Genomic DNA, 26,671 nt, shown 5'->3' with positions numbered 1-26,671 from the left:
CAAGGTGGGAATAGAGTTGGAATCAAGGCAGGGTGTGATGTGGCGGTCGTCATCAAGGGACGCCTGTGACCTGCGGACGGCGGTTGCTAACAGTGGCAGAAACTGCTGCCATATCATATCCCTCATCTCCGTGGACCAGTGGAATCACCATCTACATCAAATACTTCCTGAGCATCCTGGAGTGTTACACCCAATGCCAGGGGCTACATCCTCGCACATGCTAAGGCACTTCGACAGGAGACAAAGCAGTAAGAGGTGGTATATGATGAACACAGATCAGTGGTTCAGAAAGCAAGTGAAACTGAATTCTGAAGAAGAGACAAGTTGGGGTAGAGCCTTTATGAGGAAGGCGGTGAACTGGACTTTGAAGGATGAGTGGGATCTGACCAGGAGAAAGGGGGTGGGGATAGAAGGGAGAAAAGTAAGAGAGGATGGCATTGTGGGAGAAGATAATGGTGCAAAGGCAGGTTCAAGACAAGTGGGAATGAGTGCTGGTGTAGAAGGATGCTTTAAGCTGGTTGAAACTGAAATAGCTTCAACCAGTAATTCTTTCACATAACCCAGAGGTTGGATGGACTTCTGGATTGCTTGGTCCAGCAGCCAAACGGTGCCAGCATCTTTTCAAGTGTCTGCTCTACAGTTCCCAGAGTCATTTGTCTTCAACCCGTAAGGCAATATATTCCCTCGTTCAACAAGAGATTGATTTATCTTTTCCAGAAATCTCCAGCTGGCCTCTTTTTATATTTCATTGGCTCAAACTGTCTTTAGGCCTTCCTGTTTCTAAACCCATCACTGATGAAGGAAATGAACATTATGATTGGCTTACACCAGTGGATCTCAAATTTTAGCCTTCCTTGGAATCAACGGGAGGGTTTCTAAAAGACACATACTGCTGCCCTGCCTACTTCAGAGTTTCTGATTCCAAAGGTCTGGGGCCAGAATTTACATTTCTAACAAGTTGCCATGTGATGCTAGTCTAACTGCTGGTCTGGGACTATACTTTGAAGACTACCATCTTAGGATATCATTTGGGGTGCAATGGAGGATGGGGCATCAACCTGTGATGTGTCCTATGATACGGCCACCAAATATTCTGGTTTGCCTGGCACATTTTCTGTTTATGCCTGTTAGGCTAGTGTAATTAAGTCCCCTTTCACTTTCAAAAGTGCCGTGGTCATTTTCACATAAAAATTACATGATTACCTTACTATATAGGAAGCCATGAGATCAAGTTCAAGTCAAAGACCCTTTTTTATAAGTCAGCACAGGCTAATGAACTAGGACTCATCAACAAAATATGTGTACCAATTTGGAGATCTCTTCTTTGTCCTGTGTCCAAGGACCTAAAAGAAAGAGAGAGAGAGAAAAAAAAGCCATCACTATGAACCATATTTTATGCTGTTGGATCCTGACTGATGTGAGTTGGAAGCATTGCTCTTAATTTGTATGGAAACTATTCTCTCCTCATCGTAAATACAGCTTTTGATATCCTTTTTGCTAAACATTCTTAAGAGTATAACTCATTTTACTAAATAGTAAGGCATAAACTCCAACTAACTCATTTTGTTTTATGCTCATTGACATAATTTTTAGGAAAATACAAAACATATTTTGTGTTAAGTTAAACTATCATATTTTTAAAACTTTGACCATAATGCAGCTCACAGTAAAACAGAGTTCAGAATTAATAGTGTTGGTTGCCAAGTATTTTTGGTTCATCCAGAACTGAAAGTTTTTATTAAAAATTTACTACATCTGGCAGTCATACTAGGAGGCTGTGTAATTTCTGGAAGAAAAGTAGTGAAAGAATATTCCTATTTTTCTTTCTTAATCTAGTTTCTTTTTCTTGGCTCTTTCTACCTAAAGGTTACCAGACACTAGGTTTGAAATGATCTTACATATTAGACACCTCTAATCTTATTCATGGAATCCAGGATGACCTTTTTGAGTTTCTCAAGAAACTGGTAACACGCAGTGTTTGGGATGCAGTTTAAGAATTTACTTAAACCACTTCCTCCCAACCCCACACAAGATCAGAAACCCAAGCCAATCCAGATGAGAATCATAGACATATCGTTGCTCTCTGCAAAACCAGGAATTGTGAAATTTTACTTAATCCAAAATTGTTTGAATTTTGTTGTTTTAAGCCTTTTACTGAACTTCTCTTCTTATGCCAAAATAACCACATATGGTTTCAATCCTTCGAGAGGAGGACAACTTGGGGTGAATCTAGTAGAATAGCAACATTTAAAAAAGTTTAAATATGGTAGAGTTTTTGAATTGCAGAGCCCCTAGCAGTCTTCTGTTCTACACTTCCATTCACTATAGGAATCTCCTCCCCAACATCACTGTGAGAATGGTTCTCTGAACTGAATTCTGACTTCCAGTGATAGGAAGGCCACAGCTTCAGAGGGTGGGCAATTGGCTTTATGGTTGAACAGCTTCAGCTAGAAAGTTTTCTTACAGTGAGTTACGACATGCCTCCCAATATGTTTACTTTAGAGGGCAACAGACTGTACTGTGGACTAAATTGTGTCTTCCCAAAATTTGTATGTTCGAGCCCTAACCCCCAATGTAACTGAATTTGGACAAAGGGAATTTGGGACTTAATTAAGATTAAATGAGGTTATATGGATGGGGTCCTAATCTAGTAGGGCTGGTGTCCTTAAAGGAATAAAGAGAGCCCTATCCTCCGCAAGTGCTGAGAAAAGGCCACGTGAGCACACAGTGAGCAGAGAAGGGAAGGAACACTGCCCAGAAACTGAATAGGCTGGCACCTTGATGTTGGACTTCTAGCTTCCAGAACTGTGAGAAATAAATTTCTGTTAATTAAGCCACCTAGTCTATGATATTTTGTTACAGAAGCCTGAGCTGGCTAAGACTATGTGTACTGTCTTTTCTCTACCAGAACTATCAACTATCATGCCCACTCTAACACTTATAGTCTTTAAAATGAAAATTCACAGTGAGTTCCATTTTTCTTTAAGTGATAAAATTTCCAGAGAGCTGCCTAGGCTGCCCATTTTGATATCACTCCAGCTTGTGCCTGTCTCATCAAAATAATGTCGTCTAGAATAGAACGCAGAATATTCTAAGTTCATTCTGACCAATGCAGAATACACCGAAACATTATTTTCTATGAGCTAGATTCCATACGTCCTGTGGGCCATACATAATACAATGTTGGTTTTGACTTTTCAGAAACACATTGTATGCCAGTAAAACTTGGGGTCACCTAAAATTTGCATTTTTTAAAGATGAGCTTCTTTTTGGGCCCTGAAATCCAGAAGGCTCTTAAGTTATCAAGTATGAGATCATCTGGGAAAATATAGAAGATTAAAGAAAACTGATATTTCACTATACAAATGAGAACTCTATGGGCTGGTTGGTTTATATAATATAAAGTCAGTTATATACTATGTTGGCAGGAGCTAAATGCTATGAAAAACAAGAAAAAGTAGAGCAGGGCAGGGGGTGTTGGGGCTACATTCTTCTGGTCACAACATAGCAGGAAATCACTGGATCTCATCAACATAGATGTCACTTTTTCGGTTTCTGCTGTCTCAACTCTAGGTACATGACCCTGACCATTTTAGCCTAGGCACGAGTAAACTGATTAACTTGGAAATTTATTACATATTTTACATATTTAATATCTCTAATGTAGAGTTGTTGTAGACTGTGGTAATTAATTCAGCTTAGGAAGTATTCACTGAGTTATTCATTTAGAAAAACAGCTTGTGATTTTATTTATTAGTGGTACATCTGATTTTGAAAATGCCTTCATTTAATCAACTGATTAATCACCCATCATTTAGTCAACAAATATTTATGGACTGCTTATTATGCAGAAGTCTGAATCATATGTATGTGTATTGAAAGTACTGTTACAGAACTATGAATTCTAGAATTCCTAGGTGGAATTAGACATCTAGAAACATCATGAAGTTAAAAATGCCAGTATTTTCTAATCCAAAGAATAGAGCTGTGGTATGAGCATTTTTCTTTTTTTGCTTTATGATTATGTAAGAACATGTTAGTTGGTCTTACAATACCTCTCTGGTAGATAAATTATCGTGTTTCCTAACCGTGTATGTGGGGGAATTTGAGATTCTGGGAAGACAGATGGCTTACCCTTAGTCACTTAGGGAGTGTTAATACTGGAATGGAAACCTTGAGTTTTAGCATCATTGTCTAGCAACATCCGATCTCTGATCCAATTACTCTAAGAGGTCCCACACCTTTGGCTCCAGGCCTCCCTGTGAGCCAGGGGGCCTTCACCGTCATACCCACTCAGACTTCGCCTGTTTCTGGGGTCCACGTCCTTGATGTCAAAAGGCCTGCATCAGGTATGAGAAGTTCTCAGGGTGCTATAGGCTATCTGTCTTTGCCAGTGAGGTTCAGCCCTCCATCTGGCCCAGGTATCAGCAAGTACAGAAGGAGGGTATATGGGTAAAAGTGGGGGCAGGGGAAGAGGCCACAAGAAGGAATCAACCATGTTTATTTCAGCTCCTTTATCTTACTGCAGCTCCCAACTTGGTATGTGACCTTCTCCTATGCAATTACAGGGGGGCGGGAAAAAAGGAGAACGATAATCACAAAAGAATTCTAGATATGTGACCCTGACCATTTCGTTTTAGGGAATGCCATGTCCAGGCCTTAAGTTTTGGACATTTTCATCTGGGGATTTTCAACCTGGTTACAAAATGGGCAGAAGGAATATTACCCCATGGGAATGTATCAAAAATATGTGCAGGAAGGGTGTTAAAACACGAATCTCTGCCTCCCACCCTCACGCCCCCCCACCCCCACCAAAGGAACTCTTGTGAACAAAGATTCTTAACCCTGGCTACACATTAAAATTACCTATAGAGGGGCACCTGGGTGGCTCAGTCGGTTAAGTGTCTGCCTTCAGCTCAGGTCATGACCTCAGTGTCCTGGGATGGAGACCCATTGGGCTCTCCTCTCAGTGGAGTGTCTGCTTATCCCTCTCCCACTGCCTCTGCCCCTCCCCACTACTAGTGCTCTCTCTCTCAAATAAATAAATAAAATCTTTTTAAAAAATAATAAAATAAAATTACCTGTGGAATTAAAAAAAAATTACCCAGGCCTGGGTCCCACCTCCAGGCTTTCTGGGTTCTTTGGTCTGAAATACAATCCTGACTGACATATTTCTTTAAAGCTCCATGTGCTTTTTTTTTTTTTTTTTTTAAGATTTTGTTGATTTATTTGACAGCGAGAGACACAGCGAGAGAGGGAACACAAGCAGGAGTGGGAGAGGGAGAAGCAGGCTTCCCGCTGAGCAGGGAGCCCGATGCAGGGCTCGATCCCAGGACCCTGGGATCATGACCTGAGGCGAAGGCAGACGCTTAACAACTGAGCCACCCAGGCGCCCCTCCATGTGCTTTTAATATGCAGTGGGAACCACTGTCCTAGTGATCCAGGTGACAGCATCCCATCCCAAGCATCCTCCACCAGGAGTGTTAATGTGGAGAAGAAAGCATGAGAACCATCAGTCCAGTCATTCTCAAAGTGTTTCACACACCAGCAGCATCAGTATCCCCTAGGAACTTATTAGAAATTCAAACTCTCAGGCCTAACTCTAGACATACTCTCAAGGGTATAGTCCACAAATCAAAGTTTTAAAAAGCCCTTTAGTAAAATTTGCAATCCTAACTTAACCCATAGGATTCTAAACTTGTAACTTGAATATAACTGAGTTAGATACTTGTGCTTTCTGATAAAGAGAACATCCTCATTATAAACATGAGCATAGATAGGTCTCTGTTTAGCTAAAGACGTTAAGTGTGGCAATAGAAAAGTCAGACATTAACCAGGAAGGACTCTGGGTGTGAGGGCAGAGGTTGTACTTTTGTTTTGGGATCTAGGCTCCTTCTCAGGAAATCACATCATATGGGCAGCCATCTTTTCCCCTTGAGCTAATGTTCTTTTTGCATTGACAATGAGTTTATATTTTAACCTACTCTAGGCAGGCTCTTCCCCATAATCAAATAATGTTTTCAAAGACAATAAAGATCAGCAAACAAAGCCCTACACTAGACAAAGGGACTGGAAAACACCCAAAGCCACCTGACCCAAGACGTGGCGTGGGAATCCGCTGGGTTCTCAATTTCAACAATAACATAGATGATGTCATGCCAGACTGCTGTGGTCATGAGAGTTGGGGCAGAAGAGCGAGGTGTTGTCATCCATTTTGTCCCTCAATGACCCTTGTGGCTTTGAGAGAATCTTTAGATATCAATCTATGGAGGAGGGATGACATGTGTTTTTGGACATTCTTCATATCATCTTATTTCCGGCTTTCGATCACATCAATAGGGATGTGAGCAATGTCCCAAAGTAGGAGAACTGTGGTATCATAAGAAAAAGCTCCTGGTTGACAAACCAGAATGCAGATTCAAAATTCTTTCTTGTGGAGGAAGCCATTATAATATCAGAGACCCAAAGGTTAGGTTGCTTCAGAGCCTACCTGTTCCAAATAGGTCATAAATTCCTGAGGAATAAATCACTCTTACTGGGACTGAAGACATGCTTAAAGTCAGAATATAATGGTAATGATTCACTCTGAGATTTCATATAAAAGCCACAGGAACTAAAAATGCAAGTATATTTCCCAATGTGAAACATGACCTGCAATGTTAATCCATTTAACTTCCTCAAATTGCTGTATTACTCAAAACAGCTTATTTCTTCCTTGAGCATAGATGAATTTCCTCTGTGGTAACTGTCACCATTTGACCCAGTGATATGTCTAGGCTCTCCTCACTACCTGTGAGTTCTCCTTCAAGGAAAGGTCATCAAGCAAGCAGAATGGGTCTGGTTAAGAGCATGTGCCTGGGACCAGATTACCCATGTTCAAATCTACCAACATGGCTTGTTAGGGGTGTATACCTGGATGGATTTCTTCACCTTCCTGAAGTACAGTTTCTCCACCTGTAAAATGGGGAAATAATAGTACCAACCTCATAGTATTAGCAACAGCACAGGGTCTGGTCTATAGGGAGTGCTCAATAAATATTAGCTCTTATTTGAGGAAGCTATAGCATAATTGTTAAGAGCAGGATTTTAAGGCCAAACTGTTCCGGTTCAAATCTACAGACAAGTTTCTTAATCTCTCTGTGTTTCTATGTCCTTCTGTATGAAATGAAAATAGTAATGATATTATTTTACAGGTTGCTGAATCAAATGAGTTAACACATGTAAAGTGCTTAGAACAGTAATTGGCAAATGGCAAGCCTGGATTAAGTATTAGTTAATACTATGATGTAAGAATCATGACATAGAATTCCTGTCAGAAAAAGTAGTGAGTTAAGAACCCGATCTCAGGTAGAATCGGATTAGTATTACTCTCCTTAACTTTACTGCCCGATTAACACTGGCTAATTCATCAGAGCTGGAGTTGTAAAAGGAGTCCAGAAGGAACTGGGACAAACAACCTGCCACCAGGTCAGCACCTCACATCTGTGGGGCACTGGGAGCTACCTACCATATTTTAAATACTTAAAAGTTATCCATCAAGCTAAAAACTGTTAAACATTTTCTATCCTCCAATCTTAACAAATATGCCTTCTCAACAACCTGGAAGTTCAGGTTGGAAGGCAGAATTCTCAGAGCTCCATGCCAGAGGAAGCTGAAGGTACAGAGAGAGCCAGCGTCCAGCCCCCGGCCCCCAGCCCCTGGCCTCCAGCCTCTTCCTTTCTTCCTGTCTTCTTCTTCTCCTCCTCCTCCTCCTTCTTCTCCTTCCCCTCCCCTCCCCCTCCTCCTTCTTCTTCCTGCCTCAGGCTCCAAGGTCAACCCCAGAACCCTGACCCCATACACATCCCAGTGATGGCAGTGTGCCACCTGGCTCAGGGAAGTCTCAGGCAGACATCCAGCAATGTGGCCTGAGCTCTCTGGGCAGAAAATTCCATTGTCTTGGGTACCAGGAACTCATTCTGGAGGGGGACTGTTAGAGACTGAATATTTGTGTCCCCTGCCTCCAGCTCCCAAATTCTTATACTGAAGTTCTAACTCCCAGTATGGCTTATTTACAAATGGGGCCTCTAAGAAAGTAAGTAAGGTTGAATAAGGTAGGGGCCCTGATCCGATGGGATTAGTGTCCTTATGAGAAGAGACAACAGAGTTTGTTCTCTCCCTCTCTCTACGCAGAGGAAAGACCACGTGGAGACATAGACAGAAGGTGGCCATCTGCAATCCAGAAATAGAGTTCTCACCAAACACTGTTCATGCTGGCATACTGCTGATCTCAGACTTCTCGCCTCTAGAACTGTGAAAAACTAAATTTCTGTTGTTTAAGCACCCCTGAGTCTGTGGCATTTTGTTATAACAGTCCAAGCTGACTAATATAGGGAGTGTGGGGTGGGCTCCTGGTGGGGCACCCCCTGGCCTGCAGACTCCTTGATCTGTGTGGAGGAAGGCAACCAGAGAAAAGCTAGAGTCCGTTTAAAGAGGTGTCCTTAGGGCAGGGATACCCTTGAGCTCCAAGGATGGTCACCTTTCCCCAAAGGAGCTCAGGGAAAAGTGGAGAAATTGATTTTATTGTACTGGTTCAGATAGAGAGATTCAGTGTGGGAATTTAGGCCAAAAACTAAGTGGAACTTGATAGAGAGTTGTTAGAAATTACCCTAAGGCGGGGCGCCTGGGTGGCTCAGTCGGTTAAGCATCTGTCTTCAGCTCAGGTCATGATCCCAGGGTCCTGGGCTGGAGCCCCACATCGGGCTCCTTGCTCAGCAGGGAGCCTCCTTCTCCCTCTCCCACTCCCCTTGCTTGTGCTCTCTCTCTCTCTCTCTGTCAAATAAATAAATAAAATCTTAAAAAAAAAAAAAAAGAAATTACCCTAAGGGTCATCCAGCCCTCATTTTACGGTTGGAGAAACTGAGGTCTACAGACTTACATAACACTTTGCTGAGACCTTGGCTCTCTAAAATCTTAGGCATATGCCCTTTTATTTGTTAGGTTAAGTTTCCCAATTTGTGAATTAACTGCCAGAGGCCTCCTGAATTTTCTAGGACAACTTTGGAGAATGCTTTAAGAATTCCTGCCTCATTGCAGCCTAGATCCTGCTCCATCTGGGCTTGATAAGGCAAAACCATTTGGTTAAAAAATATACATAGCCGCCTTCTAAGTATACTTACTAACTAAAGAAAAAGTACATAATAACATTTTTAGGGTGAGGTCTTCGATATTTACAAACTGTTATTCACCCCAATCAGACAAACATATGACTAACAGCAAATATAGTCCTACGAGGTTCAAACACAATGTTTATTTGCATTAAAAGTCTATTCAGGTCACATGAAGGAAGCACTTTGAAACTGGGCAGAGGTGGCCAAGCTGCAGCTTAGTAATGGAGCTCATATTCTCTCACATGCCTAAGGGCCCAAGGGATTGGGAGAAGAGGTGGCGGGACTTCAGAAGATCACAGTCTAAGGACATAGAGTTGGTATCTAGCACACCTGTAGTTCTCTGCAGCTTCTGTGTTTCCTTTGACAACAGGCCATCTATTCCCCAATAATAGTCCTTTCGGACAGAGACATAGGTCTAATTATATTATAATCTCCCTTCACCTGGGTATTTTCTTTTTTCTTTTTTTTTTTTTTAAAGATTTTATTTATTCATTTGAGACACAGAGATACAGAGAGAGAGAGAGCATGAGCAGTGGGAGAGGCAGAGGGAGAGGGAGAAGCAGACTCCCGGCTGAGCCAGGAGCCCGATGTGGGGCTCTATCCCAGGACCCTGGGATCATGACCTGAGCTGAAGGCAGACGCTTAACCATCTGAGCCACCCAGGCTCCCATCTGGGTATTTTCAATTTCAAATGACTCCTACACATTGGAACACATCTGAGTTGACTGGCCATACACTTTTATTATCCCTATTTGAGAAGTAACAATATTAAGATTCAGAGAGCCTAATTAAATGCTTGGCCCAAAGTCATACAGCTGATAAAAGAAGAGTTGAATTCATGTCTTCTGGCTTTAATTCCTCTGCAGTATGCATTAAAAATAAAACAGCCAGAATATGAATCTATCTTATTTGGACCTTGGCTGTGCTTATGAAATAAAACTACTTTGTTTTGTCTCAGTAGGGCTCTAAGCGTGGACATCCCTTGCTCAAAGCTTGGGCAGTCCAGGTGGTTCCCGGCCCTCTCGCTTTAATTTCCACAAGGACAGAGTTGTGGTCCCTTTCCCTCTGCAGTTCTGCCTTTGACAGAAATGACCAAGGGCTACATCTGATGCTCTTAGGTTTGAGCAGATGAGGTCTCAACCAGTATCCAAATAACATCCATCAGAATAATTTTCCAAATAATTCTGTTAAAACATTGTTTTAATGTCCATTGGCTTTTTCCCGGTTATAAGAAAAATCCCACAGATTTCCTTGTGGAAAATTTATAAGGTGCAGAAAAGTATAAAGAGAAAATCAAGTTCACCTGTACTTTCATCCGAGATAATCACTGTGAACATCTTGATGTGTTTCCTCAAGTCCGTCTGTCCTATATTTAGAATACTTAGGCCATCCTATATATACAATATTGTATATATATATATATATACAATTATAGCTTACTTTTTTCATTTAGCATTCTATTTTATTGCATTTTCCATTTGGAAATTTTGGAATTTTAAAAGATATATATATATATTTATTTTATGTATGTACTACCACTTATTTAAATGATTTTCTGCTCTTGGACACTTGGGTTTGCTTCTAATTTTTCATTTTTAGAAATAATTCCACAGTAAGGGATTGGGGGGGGAAAGAATTCTGTAACAAATATTCTTAACATGATTCTCTATTTCTATCTCTAATATTCCTAGAATTGAATCATGGAAGTAGAGTTACTGTATCAAGGGCTACAAATCTTTTTGAAGATTTTTGATACTTGGAGTCAAATCGCTTTTCAAAGAGGCATTACCAGTTTATTCCACCACTGGCGGCATAAAGAGCACCTCTTCTACACATCCACTCAACAGTGATTCTTGCCCACCAGTTTCTCACTGCGATACAGGCTCCCAAACCCAACTGTTTAGAACTGAATCCCAACTGGACCACTTCCTAGCTGCGTGGACTGGAAAAACTTGCTTAGCTGCTCTGTGACTTGGTTTTTCTTCTAGTAAGTGGGGATAGCAGTACTACTTATTTTGTAGAATTAAATGATACATTACAAGTAAATACAGGAGTGCCTATCATAAAGTGCTCAATAAATGCTGGTCTATAAATTCTCTTCCAATTTGATATATGAAAAACTGTTTCATTGTTGCATTAAACTATATTCTTTGATTACTAGGGATGATAAAGATTTCTTATGCTTATTGGCCAATTTGTATGTGTGTATGTGAATTGTCTATTCCTACCTATTGACTACTCTCAATTGGGGCTGGTGTTTTCTTGTTAGAGATCTGTTAGAGTCCTTTTTATGTTAAGGATATTAACCTTGTGCATGTCATCTATACTGCAAATATTATTCACTGTTTGTAATTTGCTTTTAATGTTTGTCTATGATTTTTTTTCATGACGTAAATGCTTAAACTTCTATGTGGTCAAATATGGTATTTTCTCTGACATTTTCTTCTATTGCTGTTATGCTTAGAAATCCAGCCCTCCTCCCACATTCATTTGTAGTACATAATTTATCATTCATAAATTGAGTTTTTACATGTTCTACGGTCTGTTTTGAGATTCACTAAAAGATTCCAATTTTTGCATCAACCCGACAGTGTTTTAATTATTCTAGCTTTATGTTTTAATACCTGATAGCTTTTCTCTTTCAAATTTTTTAGAAGTTTTTTTTTAAATTTTTTTAAAAGATTTTATTTTATTTATTTGACAGATAGAGACATAGTGGGAGAGGGAACACAAGCAGGGGGAGTGGGAGAGGGAGAAGCAAGCTTCCCACCAAGCAGGGAGCCTGATGTGGGGCTTGATCCCAGGACCCTGGGATCATGACCTGAGCCGAAGGCAGATGCTTAATGACTGAGCCACCCAGGCACCCCAAGAAGTTTCTGAATGCTTATTCTTTTACTTTATTTTAATATCATGTTATCAAGTTCCCACACATAAAAAATCCTTTTAATTAAATTTGTGTTAAACCCATAAGTTAATTTGTTTTAGGAACAAGGAATATTTCTTCATTGATTATAATTTTATTTTAAAAATTCTATACGTTTGCTGTTTTTGTTTTTGTGGTTGTTTTCATATAGGCCTATACATTTCTTGCTAGGATTATTTCTACAGCTTTTAATATTTATATATTATAAATGGACTTGTTTCTCCCTCTATATGATCTAACTTATTGCTGGTAAATGGGGCATATACAGATTTCTGGATACTTCGTATTTGACAACTCTGAAGAAGTTTCTTAGGAATTCTAGAAGGTTTCTGGTTTCTGGTTGAGTCAGTTGGGTACATAATCAGATCATCTGGAAATAATGTTAATTTTTTTCAAATAAACTTATCTCCTATTTCTATTTCAATGATATTGTCAGTTGCTGAAAATGTGTGTAAGACACAATGTCTAAAGCCATCTGTCCTTCCTTGTCCTCCACTCTGACAACAACCAGAGTGGGGGCAGGGAGGGGAGGGTGGAGTGAGATGGTGCTTATCTGAGAACAGGCGAAGGAGGCCTCTGGGTAGCAGTTTCTGTAGCCCTGAGCGCTGGTTCCAGATGGACTGTGGTCAGTCATCTGCAACCTTCCTTGTTCCCTTTCCCTCTGCCAGAGTCCTGCTCCTTTCTCTCCCTCCTCCCTCCCTGAGGACATGGCAGTGGCCAAAGCCTCTGCACTGAGGAGAGAAGTGCTAACATGCTTCTTGTTCCAGTAGGAACCTGTTGGTCCTACTGGAACAAAGGTGGGACCTCGGATCATGTGCAAGGGCCCTTAGTGCATCTTCCTTGACGCATTTCCTCCCTCCTCCCCATCTTCCCTGCTCCTGCCTTCCTCGGAGCCACCAGCAACTCCCACTTGGATTCCTACAATAGCTTTCTCAATGGCTCCCTGCCAATCCATTCTCCTCACAGGCTAATATTTTAAAAGCCAAAATCAGAATGCACTCCTTTATTAAAAACCTTTCAGTGGCTCCCTGTGCCACTTAGAATAAAACACAGACTCCTTAACATGGCCCCATGTGCTTGGTCCCTTCCTACCTCCAAAATCTTGTAGCACCTCTGTTTCCCTTGCTCTCTGGGCTCCCACCACTCAGCCTTCTTTTCTGTCCCTAGAACACACCAAGAGCCTTTGGACTTTCTACCCTTCTGCCTAACATTCTTACTCCAGCCCCTTGGCCTATGTTCACTTCCTCATTATTCAGGCCTCATATCCAATATGCAAATCCCCATCCTGCCCTAGCCAGAGCATCTTGTTTGAGCTCTTCATGGCACTTACCACAATCTGTAATAATTTTGCTTATTGTTCACTTATTTGCTATGTCTTTGCCACCTGGAATGTAAACTCTACGATGGCAGGAAACTTTGTTGTGTTTCTATCTGAATCCCTGCTATCTAGGATGGTGGCATGGAAAGGATGTGAAGAACAGCCTGAGTTCTTCCTAGAAAATGGAGTCTGCTCCCAGGACTTGCATGCATTTTGGGAAATGATCCCAGGAAAGGAGGAATGCCGTCGATAGTAATATCTGTTCTCATGTGGCCACTGCAGTGGACCGGGGATCATGGTGATGGGCATCTTCTACGCAACTATGCAGAATGAATCTCAGAACCGTCCATTCAAGGGACAGAGGAAGGGGTACCTACCCACCCGATCTGATTTGCAGCTCTGGTCAAGGGCTCGCCTTTCCATGGGTGCATGCAGGACCAGATATATAATTTGTGAGGCCCAGGGTAAAATAAAATTACAGATCCTTGTTCAAAAAGTATTAAGAAATTCCAGAAAGTGATAGATGAGCCTGCACCAAGCCTGGGGCCATTCTGAGCACAGGCCCCGAGCCACAGCACAGGTCCCATGGCCAAGCCCTCATGCCTTCAGTACCAAGCCTGGGGATCAAGTAGTTTGCTGCAGGCATCCCACTGTGTGTCAAGTATCTGCGAAGGTCCAGAGCAGAAGAGCTAGAGCGACGAGGTGCAGCTGAAGCAGGTGCTCTCAGGTTTCACCTGCAAACAGATTGCTCAGCCATGGCTGGGGTAATAGGTGAATCGAGAGGATCACAGGCTGGGCCACCAGAGGGATCAGAACCCTGAACGAGTAAATGACTTTGGTATTGCTGCTCACTGAAATATGCCTAAAATTCTAGAAAATCTAAATGGTAATTTGGAGAGTAATCATTCTTTTATTTTCGATGATAATGGAGAGATCTCTTTTGCTTCACCATTAAGTATGCTTTTGGCATTGGTTTAAATGAGATTATACTTACTAATGTGAGAAAACACCCTACTCATAGCATTCTGTACACTTAATTATTTAAATATTAAATAATAAAATAGTTTTGTTTTCTTCTGTTCTGGTTACCTATTGCTATGTCACAAAGGACCCCAAAATTTAGTGGCTTAAAACAACTCCGTTTTACTATAGCTCATGATCTAGGTGTTTCTTCTACTCTATGTGGTATCAAGTGAGTCACTTGGTGCTATTCACCTGTCAGGTAGGCTGGTCTGGAGGACCCAGGATGGCTTTGCTTACATGAGGTGGCTTGACAGGGTTGACTAGAAGTCTGGGCTCAGTGGGGACTGCCAGCCAGTGCATCTACATGTATCTTCTTTAGCACAGTGGGTGCAGGATAGTTGGATTTTTTACTTGGTGGCTCAGGGTTTCTAGACAGAGTGTTCAAAGGGACCCGGGTGGCAGCTGCAAGTCTTCTTGTGACCTAGCTTCAGAAATCACAGAATGTAACCTTTGCCACATTCTATTTGTCAAGGGACTCGCTAAGGCCAGCCTAGATTCAAAAGGAGGGGAATAAAGTGATCTTCTCAATGGGAGGAAAAGCAAAGAATTTGTGGCCATCTTTAATTTAGCATGTTCCCGTTAAAATTTCTTATAAATCACATGATAGGGTGACTGATCCCTTTAGTATGGAACTACTGCTATCTTTAGTTAGGGTTGCCAGTTAAAATACAAATACTGCAAGAAATATATTTATCCTAAAAAAATTTTTTTTGTTTATCTGAAAGTCAAATATGACTGGGTATCTTTTCTTCTTTCTAAATCTGGCAACACTGTTTTCATTATTCCTACATATATTGTATAGGTACCAAAGTAGACAGTCGACATGGGAGCACATTCTCAGCTTAGTCAAGGGAGAGGAGCCCTTGAGAAGATCAAAGAGACAGTGGTCTGTAATATAAAGCAATCCCAAGGAGCAGACTGCACGGCAGGGAAGGCTGGTTTACGTTTCTGATCAACTGAGAATTAGCTAGAAGCGTTTCTGTTTTTAGACCTAGTTTTTGCAAATTGTCTTAAGTATAGGAAGGATAGCATGCAGCAGTAGCCAAAGGTCCAGTTTCTGGAGTTAAACACATCTGGATTCAAGCGCCAGCTTGCCTCTGACCAGCTGTGTGATCTCAGAAGACATGATTCCTCTGAATGCTGTTGCCTTATTCGTAAAAGGATAATAGTACCTTACAGGGTTGTTTCCAGGGTTAAATGAATGTGTGTAAAGTACCTAGCACGGTGCACATAATGAGTACTGAACAAAGTTACCTGCTATTATTATTATTTGAAATCTTAATAAGCGGAATAGGCTGAACACAATTTTTCTAATTATTGAAATTTGGATGAAAGTATATTCATGCAAGACATATAGTTGTAAGTGTCTTAAAAAGTTCTTAGTATTTTCATATAGCTAGGCACACAAAAAGAGCTCAACAAATACTTGCTTATCAGCCTCATTCATTTATACACACATTGTAACGAGAAAGGGCAGTTAATGGTTCCAGTTTGCTCACTGTGAGGTAAATATTTAATAGTGATGTTGCTCGTGTGCATGTGGTAGTGACTAGCTCCCAAACCCCAAACACCTACTCAGCCTCAAAGACCTTAACTACGATGACTACTTCTTTTTATCACTTGCAAGAAGATAAGAGTTAATCTTTTATTTTCATCTTTCTGAGCTTTATTCCCCAGCAAGTGAAACCATAGTGTTGTCAATCATAGAGCCTGCTTTAAATATTCAGTAGCTAGCACAGGGACAGTCCAACACATTATTCTTCAAGGATTAAAAAGTGTGCACACTAAACAAAACAAAAAAGTGTACACACTAATTGAACAAATTTGTAAAATACTGGTACTGTGGGCTACATATAAGTTGATGTATGTTAAGCATCAGCACAATTTTCTTTTTTTTTTTTTTAAAGATTTTATTTATTTGAGACAGAGAGAATGAGATACAGAGAGCATGAGAGGGAGGAGGGGCAGAGGGAGAAGCAGACTCCCCGCCGAGCAGGGAGCCCGATGCGGGACTCGATCCCGGGACTCCAGCATCATGACCTGAGCCGAAGGCAGCCGCCCAACCAACTGAGCCACCCAGGCGCCCGCATCAGCACAATTTTCTAACTATTCCTAGAGAGCACCTCTGTCCGACTGAACTTTCTGAGATGATGAGAATGTTCTAGGTCTGTGCAATCCAATAGGGTAGTCAATAGCACATGTGGCTAGCAAGCACTTAAAATGTGAGGAATTGTATTTTAAATTTCATTTATTTTTTTTTAAAGTTTACTTATTTATTTTCAGTAATCCCCACACCCAATGTGGGGCTCAAACTCACGACCCTCAGATCAAGAGTCTCATGCTCTTACTACTGAGCCAGCCAAGCACCCCAAATTTCATTTAGTTTTTTTTTTTATGCTATGTTAATCACCATACATTACATCATTAGTTTTCGATGTAGTGTTCCATGATTCATTGTTTGTGCATAACACCCAGTGCTCCATGCAGAACGTGCCCTCTTTAATACCCATCACCAGGCTAACCCATTCCCCCACGCCCTCCCCTCTAGAACCCTCAGTTTGTTTCTCAGAGTCCACAGTCTCTCATGGTTCATCTCCCCCTCCGGTTTAGTTTTAATGAATTCAAATCGCCACATGTGCCTAGGGGCTCCTGGACTGCACCCTGCCGCTCCTGGCCGTAAATGACATTTGGAGACTCTACCAGTGTTTAAAGTCATCGAAAGTTCACTTCTGTTCAGCTTCGCTGTGAACTTTACTAACTCAGTAAGTTATTCTGAGCTTGCTTAAGTTTAAGGCATTAGACTGTAGATCCACAACAAGACGTTCCATTTCTCTTTTTTTTTTTCCCCTCTGAGCTTAGAAGTGGCTTTATAATCTTTCTCACTATTAGGCTCTGGAAAGCCATTGAGAGAAGCTAACAATAAGCTAATACTTACAGAGGGCTAACTATGTGCTGAACATTTGATCAAGTGTCACCTCAGAATTAAATCCTAATCATTCCAACCACAGATCTGCATCTTCTTTGTTAGGAACCAAGACATTCTTCTTCATTTTTTTCTGCTATTCTAAAAAACAATAATTATCCTAGGGACTTAATGTCAGAATGAAGGAATAAAGAAAATCAGTAGGTATTTGCTGAATCTGCCCCAAAAGCTTATAAGCAAACAAAGGAAAAGTATATATTCAACATAAATTTGCACAAAATGATTAAAACCTGCTAAAAAGGTATGAGGGTAGGAGTTTGGACTTTTGGATTCCAGTGGCTGGCGGAGGGTGGAAATGGTGAGGAAAAGCATAAATATGAGTTTAAGCTATACTATTTGAGGTAGAACTGCCAGACTTATACAAAGCCATCAGAAAAAAAAAAAGGATACCACTATGCTCTTTCAATATCTTGTTCTTAAAAAACAGAAGTGATCATTCCTGGAACTCTGATAAAAAGGTTCCAGTAGGCAGGTCAGCTGAGGTTCAGCCAGGAAGGCTATTTACTTAACAATGTGCTGCCGGGATTGAGGGGAAAGAGACACTCTTAGTTTGAAACTCAGACTAGGCTATAATCTATGGGGAAAGGATTCACATATTTTCTAGGGAGAAGCAGATGTTATCAATAATTATAATAATAACAACCCTACATAGCTATCGCTGTTATCAAGTTCACATATGAGAACTCTTATCATATTCATATATGATAAAGGCCATTTTTTCTTTACATAAAGTACTAATGCATTTTGAAATTATCAAACAGCTAAAAAAATATCTGATTGCCAAACCTAAGTTAGGAAGTGAATTCTCGGAGGCTAACAGGTGCTTATCTGAGGATCTCACAGGTACAGATTTCATTTTGTTGCAACAAATATTCATGAAGCGTGTGCCAGGCACTATGCCAGGTGCCAGGTGTATATTGGGGGATGAGAGAGACACAGTCCTTGTCTTCATGCAGCTTAGAGTCTAGCAGGGGAAACACACCTAAAAAAAATGCCACAACAAATACCTAATTAATGCCTTAAGGGAAAACCACAGTATGCGATGGGAGACAAAAATGGGGAGAATGTAATTTCGGTCGGACAGCCAGGGAAGTATAGATTCTGACTGCCCTTTCACTGCCAGTTAAACAGACCCCACTCAGCCGTCTATCAGGGATTTCTCTAAGTAAAATAATTCTGCAATCATCCAAGGGATTTAAGTACTATTTCAGGATTTTGTGGTCAGAAGCATTATTCAGTTTCCATCCTTGAGACATGTGAGTCAAAACCTTTTATCACTCCTAGCACCCTGTACTGCGAAAAGTAACAACATAATCCACATGTCATTCCCTTCAGATCTTGGTAACTTCCTAAAACCTCCCTCATTCCATGCTCTGCAGAAGCCAAAGCCCACTCAAACACTTCTGCAAATTCCCAAGAAGTTTATGCTCTCATGGTCACTTCTGGCCTCGGCCTCCTGCTTTTGCAGTGGGTTTCAATTATGGAATATATTGCTTCCTGTAAATGTGGTTTCTGTTCCATGCCCTGCTAACCCAGATGTGAAACTCAGCCACCTTATGATTGCCACAGAACTCCCACTCTCATAGGACATTTGAATGTATTGTGAAGATCTGAGAGGGGACAGTGAAGAAGTTTGCATTTGTCAGGATAAGTCAACTGCTATAACAAACAAACCTCTACTGCAATAACTTAACAATAGCAAAAGGATATTTTCTTACTCATATCATAGTCCTGAGGAGGTGGCAAGGGGCCTGATCCATACAGTCCTTCACAGACAGAGGTTTCGGTCATCTGGTGGCTCTAACATCTGTGGGGGTCATGGAGCCCTCCACCTGATCTTCCGCAGCCAGCCTGCAGGAGAGGGAAGAGGGGGGAGGGGAGGTTGGTAGTTGTGTAAACCAGGCCTGGGGGTGGCGGCATCACTCCTGCCAACATTCCATTGGCTAGAACTAGTCACGTGACTGTACCTAACTGCAAGGGAGGCTGGGAAATGTAGTCCTTAGGACTAGTTCCGAGCCCGGGAAGAAAAGGGTATTTTGTAGAACACCGAATCTTTCTCTGTCATAGGATCTATTCTACAGAAACACAAACAACTTCAAATTTAATGTTACATCTCCTAACTTTAGGAATTCCTTGGCTTTTTCACTATTGGGGATTTTTTAATGTAATGCCCAGTTTCACACTGACTCTTTTTTCTCTCTCACTTTGCTCCTTCCATCCTTTTCTCTCTTTCCATAACCCAACACTCTGCTTAATTTTTTTTTTTCTAAAAAGGGTTTTTAACTCTTTCTCATTGTCTTGTCTCCCACAGATTCCTGAAGCTCTCACCATCCATCAAAATGTCCCATCAGAGAACAAATACAGTGTTTCACTAGGGAAATCTTCACAGGCCATCAAGTCTGAGGCCGTCCGAGATACCATATGACATAATGTCTGTGCTTCTTAAACTGACCTAAATGTATTCTGGAGAATATGAAGCCTCAAGAGAAAAATAATCTATTTCTGGCTCAGAACAATTTCCACAGGGACCACGTCTGTGCTCTCCCTCTTCTTTTGGGGGAAGAGGTCCTTTCCACCCCATTGCTCCAATATGCTATCTAAATATTCCAAATATGATCGGAATGTCTGTGTGTGTGTATACACATGCATGCTACATTCTTTCTTTCCTCTTTGCTGGTGAGACTGAACTGTGGGTCCCCAAATCCTGCCTTGTCCTCCACTTGAAAAGAAAAGCAGAAGCAAGAGGCAGAGGGGAAAAGTGAACTAGGGGTTTCAGGCCCTTGAGTCACTCCTTTCCTTGTACTTCCTGGTTACATGAGCCAATAGATGCCCTTCTCCCTCTCTGACCTAGTTCACATATGGTCTGTCACTTACACCCAAAAGAATTCTGACTTATATCGCATACATGGCAATTTTCCTGAGGAGTCATTGTTTACTATCAAATTTGTACAACTCCCCAACATTATTTTTATTTTAAATCATATATATATGGATCATATATATATGTGGATCACATATAATTGAACACCTGCCTAGAGCTAGGTGCCCAGATCTGTACATACTCCTCCCCACTTAGAGGTGCTTAGATGGCAAAGATGAAGGAAAACTCCCCATTCTCAGTTTGGGGAAGGGTCAAACTCCTTCTTCGTGGAGGAAGTTTTGCACAGGGAACACATGAAATAATGACCTTTTTATGGGCTTTCTAGCTGGATGTACTTTTGGGGTGTGGGGCAATAGAAGCTGGGATGTCCAACAGAGTACCAACATCTGAAAAGTCTGCTGAGCCATCTGGCACCAGGAAAATTGGTCCAGCTTGCTTCCTGGAGGTTGTGATAAAATTTATAAATAATTTATAATACAAGGACTTCAAGAGAGGCTTAGAGGAAAGAAAACTCAGTGCTATCTCAAGCTGCTGGGAGCAAGCTGCTAGCCGTCAGCTACCTCCCCCACTACAAGAAAGTGCCAGTTGTGAATGGAAAGGAAACACTTGTAGCTCCATTTCCTCCCTCTCGGGCACAAGCAGCTCTAAAAAAAGAAGCAATGTGAACGGAATGCCTCAGAGAGAGCTGTAGCTAGGGTTTGCAAACTGATGAGGAAGCAAGAGTGTTAGAAATAGTTTGAGATTAGGGCAAGCAAAGAGATTTGCAAATTAGAAAATATACTCTACAGGGATAGAAACATCAGATAGGATCTATCTCACTACATGTTTTGTTTTGTGGTGTTTTTCCCCCCTTTCGTCTCACAGTTGCAATTAGCATTATCTTCGAATCTAACCATTGCCTACTTCTTGCTTCTTTTCTTCTTTTACCTGGGAGTTTCTATTTGTATTTTAGCCACCTTGTTTGAGTAGATGATCAGCCGCAGCAGGATATGGGTTTTTGTTTGTTTTTTCTTTTTCAAGTGAGATTGAGCACAAGGCTAGCCTCACAACTAACAGGGCTGGTGTCCTACATAAACATCTGCCCGTGATTTTCATTTGTTTTCCATAGATTTTCACAAATAAAGGGATCCAGGACTCTGTGAGAGAGTCATTGTCATTGTTTTCCTTTATGTGAAACAGGTATCAAATTTTAGGAAAATAACCAAAATGACCTACAATGGAGTTGGTTAGGATTGTTGGATTTATCATATAAAAACTTGTCTTTGGTTTCTGATTTGGGGTTGATTATAAAATTAAATTATTAAACATGATGATTTGTTAAATATGATGTTTCAGTTGTGAAACATGATGTTCTTGGAAAATTCATAGGTTGCATTCTAATCTCCATTACCGGAAATGATTTCCATATTATTCTGATTACAATTAATCTAAGAGATAAAGCATAACTCATATTTTATTTTTTTTCATTTCTTTATTTTTTAAAGATTATTTATTTATTTATTTGACAGAGAGAGACACAGCAAGAGAGGGAACACAAGCAGGGGGAGTGGGAGAGGGAGAAGCAGGCTTCCCGCTGAGCAAGGAGCCCCATGCGGGGCTCAATCCCAGGACCCTGGGATCACGACCTGAGCCGAAGGCAGACGCTTAACGACTGAGCCACCCAGGCGCCCCATAACTCATATTTTAAAATAAAGCTCTAAAGTCACCACATTTGGTGTGGTGATTTTAGTTTGGCAAACACTGCCACAAAACCACTGCATAGCCCATGTCCTGTGATCTATCAACAATCAGATACATACCATACTCTTGGGCACGGCAACTTACTGCTGTACTTCTAGTCTGTGGAACTGTCCAAATACTGTGAGGATAACCAGAGAAATAGTAATGGTAAGTTGGTTGGTCCCCGGTGTCCAAAGTGCAACTCGACTGGGTTATAGAATAACTAGGTTGTCCAGCATTATCTATGTACTCGTTTCCCAAACAGGCTACACATCATAAACACCCAGGGAGGCTTAAAATGTTTTCCAATTTATTTTTAAATTTAAATAAAGTAAGGAGTGCCTGGGTGGCTCAGTTGGTTAAGCGTCCAACTCTTGGTTTCAGCTCAGTTCATGATTTCAGGGTTGTGGGATTGAGCCCTGCATAGGGCTCGGTGCTCTGCCCTGGAGACTGCTTGGGATTTTCTCTCTCTCTGTCTGCCCCTGCCCATCCCCCTGCTTGTGTGTCTGTTCTCATGCGTGCATATTCTCTCTCTCAAAATAAATAAGTAAAAATCTTTAAATAGAGTAAAATTCACTTTTTGATGTCAAGTTCTACGCATTTGGACAAACGCTTATTATCACCATCACAGTCAAGAAACAAAACTGTTTCACCACCCCTCCCCAAATTCCCTTGTGCTACCTCTTTTTACCCAAAACTACCTGCTTTCCACCCTTAACCTCTAAAAAACCACTAATCTGCATTTTCCAGAATGTCATATAAATGGAATACAGTATGGAATGTGGATTCCTTCACTTTGTATAATGCACTAAAGAAGCATCCTTTTTTTTTTTTTTTTAAAGATTTTATTTATTTATTTGACAGGGAGAGACATAGCGAGAGCAGGAACACAAGCAGGGGGAGTGGGAGAGGGAGAAGCAGGCTTCCTGCAGAGCAGGGAGCCGGATGTGGGACTCGATCCCAGGACCCTGGGATTATGACCTGAGCCGAAGGCAGACGCTTAACGACTGAGCCACCCAGTCTCCCTCATCCTTTTTTTTGTTTTTGTTTTGTTTTTTGAGAGAGTGTGTGCACATGAGCAGGGGGAGGGGCAGAGAAAGAGAGAGAATCTTAAGCAGACTCCATGCTCACCATGGAGCCCAATGCAGGGCTCGATCTTACGACCCTGAGATCATGACCTGAGCCGAAATCAAGAGTTGGACAATTAATAGCCTGAGCCACCCAGGCTCCACTCATCCTTGTTTTTGTATCAAAAATTTATTCCTTTTAATTGTTGAGTACCATTCCATTACAAGGATTTATCACAGTTTGTTTTTTTTCTCCAATTGAGAGATATTTATGTTATTCCCAAGTTAGAATGACTGTAAAAGCTGCTATAATCATTTATATGTAGATCTCTGGTGGGCATACATTTTCATTTCTTCTGGGAAGAGAATATCTAGGAACAGGATACCTGGAATCTTGTGGAAAACACTTCTATGTTCACTGAATTACAATCTCTTGGGTGTGGGGCCTTGGGATATGTACTTTTAAAATGCTCCCCATGTATGAATTCTTTTTTTTTTTATGTTCAGTTAGCCAACATATAGTACATCATTAGTTTTTGATGTAGTGTTCAACAATTCATCAGTTTCGTGTAACACCCAGTGCTCATTACATCCACGTGCCCTCCTTAATACCACCACCCCATCCCCCCACCCCCCTCCCCTCTGCAACCCTCAGTTTGTTTCCCAGAGTCCAGAGTCTCTCATGGTTTGTCTCCCTCTCTGATTTCTTTTTTAATTTTTTTTAAAGATTTTTATTATCATTATTATTATTTATTTATTTGACAGAGAGAGACACAGCGAGAGAGGGAACACAAGCAGGGGGAGTGGGAGAGGGAGAAGCAGGCTTCCCGCTGAGCAGGGAGCCCGATGCGGGGCTCGATCCCAGGACCCTAGGACCATGACCTGAGCCGAAGGCAGATGCTTAACGACTGAGCCACCCAGGCGCCCCTCCCTCTCCAATTTCTTCCCAGGTATGAATTCTTAATGGGTACAGAATATCCTTTTAGGGTGATGAAAATGTCTTAGAAAGAGATACAGGCTATGGATATACACGCTGTGAATATATGAAATGCCACTGAACTGTACACTTTAAAATTAACAGTGAATGTCACGTTATATAAATTTTACCTCAATTAAAAAAGATGCTCCTCAGGTGATTCTGATGTTTGGAAGTCCTGGTCTGGGGGGGCTGTATCTGGGTGGGCTTCACGTTCACGACGTCTGTACTTGTTAGAGGCTGGCCTCAGGATAACAGACGGAGACTTGGGCCCTATCTTCAACTCATGAATCTGTAACAAACTGAATTTTCTTTAGAAAGTTTGGGGAGTCTTAATGAGTCTTGGTGGTTAGAAGGTAAACCCGTAGTTTAAGCGCCCTCTTGGAGGTTGCTCCTGGTTTGAATGGATGCAGAATTCTAGGTCATCACAATTCTGCTCTGGTCTAACCAGTCTAAGGAACTAACATCAAGCCCGGGTCCAGCTTCTCCTGGAGTCAAGCAGTGTGGCTGAGATTCTTCTCACGGAGGATTACCAAGGACATGCCAGCTGTAGAGTCTGCTGAGACATTTTACAGAATAATTTTGGATGCTTGGTATTGGCTGGCTATCAATTCCCACCCCCCTGGGGTTTTTACTTTTCACCAGTAGAGATACAACTGCTTACTGCAACATTTGAATAGATCATCCCTCATTATACTGACACAAGATGTGTCACAGACGGCCTTATATTCATAACCTTGACTGTGCCAGAGTATGGCTAGCCCTGCAGATACGAGCCAGAACAGCCAGACAGTGTTGTGAGATTAAAAAAAGCATAGGACAGTGAAATAAGTGACCTTAGTTCTGGGTTTATCTTTTGCTGTAAACACTCAAGTGGAGGGAGAGAGAGAAGATCCTCTGGGTCTCTCTGGTCCTCCATTACCCATTCAAATCCTGCTTTGGGCTCTGTTTCCTTCATCGACATCCCTATATCCTTATGCTTTCTGTTTTTGTCTTTCCTGTGTCACTTGTATTTCTGGTCACCTTTGAAACCAGAGGATCCTCCTACACGAACAGCTTCCTCTTCCGGGATTCGTGTGTTCCCAGCTGCTTTGTCAATGAGGGAACAAGCCAACGGAAGAAGGTGGTTGGGAACTAGAGCTTAGAGTTGAGTTCAGTCCGTTAGGGTTTCCCTAAGCCACCACCCCAGTGGGCTTCGCGGAGTCCTTCTGAAAGGCAAGTGTCATCCCAAGCTCTGTGCATCTCTGGGAGGACTGAGTCTTAGAATCTGAAAAAGACATACTTTGGCCTTCTTATTACTAGCTCCAGAGGACACTGCCCTAGTCTGCCAGGGGAGTCTTTTCTCTACCTTTTCCTTTCTCCCTGGAATGGAAGCCTCTTTAGATAAATTGGTGTCAATATTGCAGAATTTTTGACACTTGTCTTCTCCACTTGCCTGGACATAATTGCCTTTTCCCCATTAGGTCTCATGAACTGAAACATGAAGACGAGAAAGGCAGACAAGACTGCACTTAAAATAAAGCACAGGTGGAAGGATGGCCTGGAGGAAAGATATTTTGTATGATGTGGGGGAGGGGAAAGGAGAGGTGTGGGAACTGGGGGTGGGACCACAAGGAGGTTACAGTTCAAACTGGAACTGGTAAGAAAGAGATCATGGACTGAACTTCCTGTCCACCCAGACTGCATCTGACCATGAGCAAAAAGGAATTTACAGCCCTCTACATACACCTTGCCTTTCCTGCCTCCCCTGTTTTCCCAGGCTGATGTAGGCCCAGGGGCAGATACTACAGACTTAGTCATGAGGAGAAGGGACAACCAGGGGGAAATTCGTAGGGAAGATAACTGGCTTGGCTGCCTCTTTAACTTCCTTCCTGGACTTCTTCCCCTAGAGCTTGGTGCCTTTATAGACTCCCAGGGCGGAGAGTTCTGTGGCTGTCTACCTCAGCAAGACTATGTACTAGACCATTTCTGACCACTCCGCTTTCCTCAATCTTCTTTTTCCTGTATCCTATCTTCCCTTTAGAACTGGTGTGAAATTGGATTTAAGGTATGGTGAATGGCAGAATCTTAACATGTTCACCCTCTCTCTACTTGCAGGTGGTTTTTTATCCTATCCCCACTATCCTATCCCCACTATTACCTCAAGAAATGAGCAGGGCAGAAGTGTGAGGAAACATGGTAGGGAGTCTCGTGGAGATATATTTTTGGATGGGGGAACATACTGCATATTACGTAGGAAATTGACTTGACTCTATTGACTTGTATATATGAAAGGTCAAAATGCCAGAGTATTATATGGAGGCATAAAATTAACATGCTTACCCATCCATCTATGCATTCAATAAATAATTATGGAGCCCTCCTATGCAAACGTTATTGTTCTATATGATTAGTATACTATATGCTGGGGAGGAAAGGGGTAAGAGACAAAGAGAAAGAAGATAAATAACTGCCTTAAGGCAGTTATTGTCTGGGATTTATCATGTGAGAGATTGAAAATCTTGGCTGGCCTACATAATGATGATCCCTAAGGAAAACAATACAAGAGCTTCTTCCCTGCCTGTAAGGGAGACCAAGAAAGTACATAATGACATCTTGGCAAATCATACCTCAAGTTACATTTCCCACAAGTTTG

General features: G+C 41.6%; 1 long non-coding RNA gene across 1 annotated transcript in view; it reads right to left on the bottom strand.

Moving 5' to 3' along the window:
- The window catches only part of LOC115944652 (uncharacterized), a 40,609-nt gene that overhangs the window by 12,470 nt on the left and 1,468 nt on the right, over positions 1-26,671 (bottom strand). The window contains exons 2-5 of the long non-coding RNA XR_014147189.1: positions 24,168-24,592; positions 22,074-22,132; positions 19,112-19,244; positions 1,204-1,343 (exon numbers count right to left, since the gene is read on the bottom strand). This is a non-coding gene — a long non-coding RNA (uncharacterized LOC115944652). The remainder of the gene's footprint in view (positions 1-1,203; positions 1,344-19,111; positions 19,245-22,073; positions 22,133-24,167; positions 24,593-26,671) is intronic.

This window comes from Leptonychotes weddellii, chromosome 7, assembly GCF_054177405.1.
Source record: "Leptonychotes weddellii isolate Sample4059 chromosome 7, ASM5417740v2, whole genome shotgun sequence".
NCBI lineage: Eukaryota > Metazoa > Chordata > Mammalia > Carnivora > Phocidae > Leptonychotes > Leptonychotes weddellii.
The sequence above is the reverse complement of the archived record's forward strand: the minus strand, read 5'-3'. Positions and strand labels throughout refer to the sequence as shown.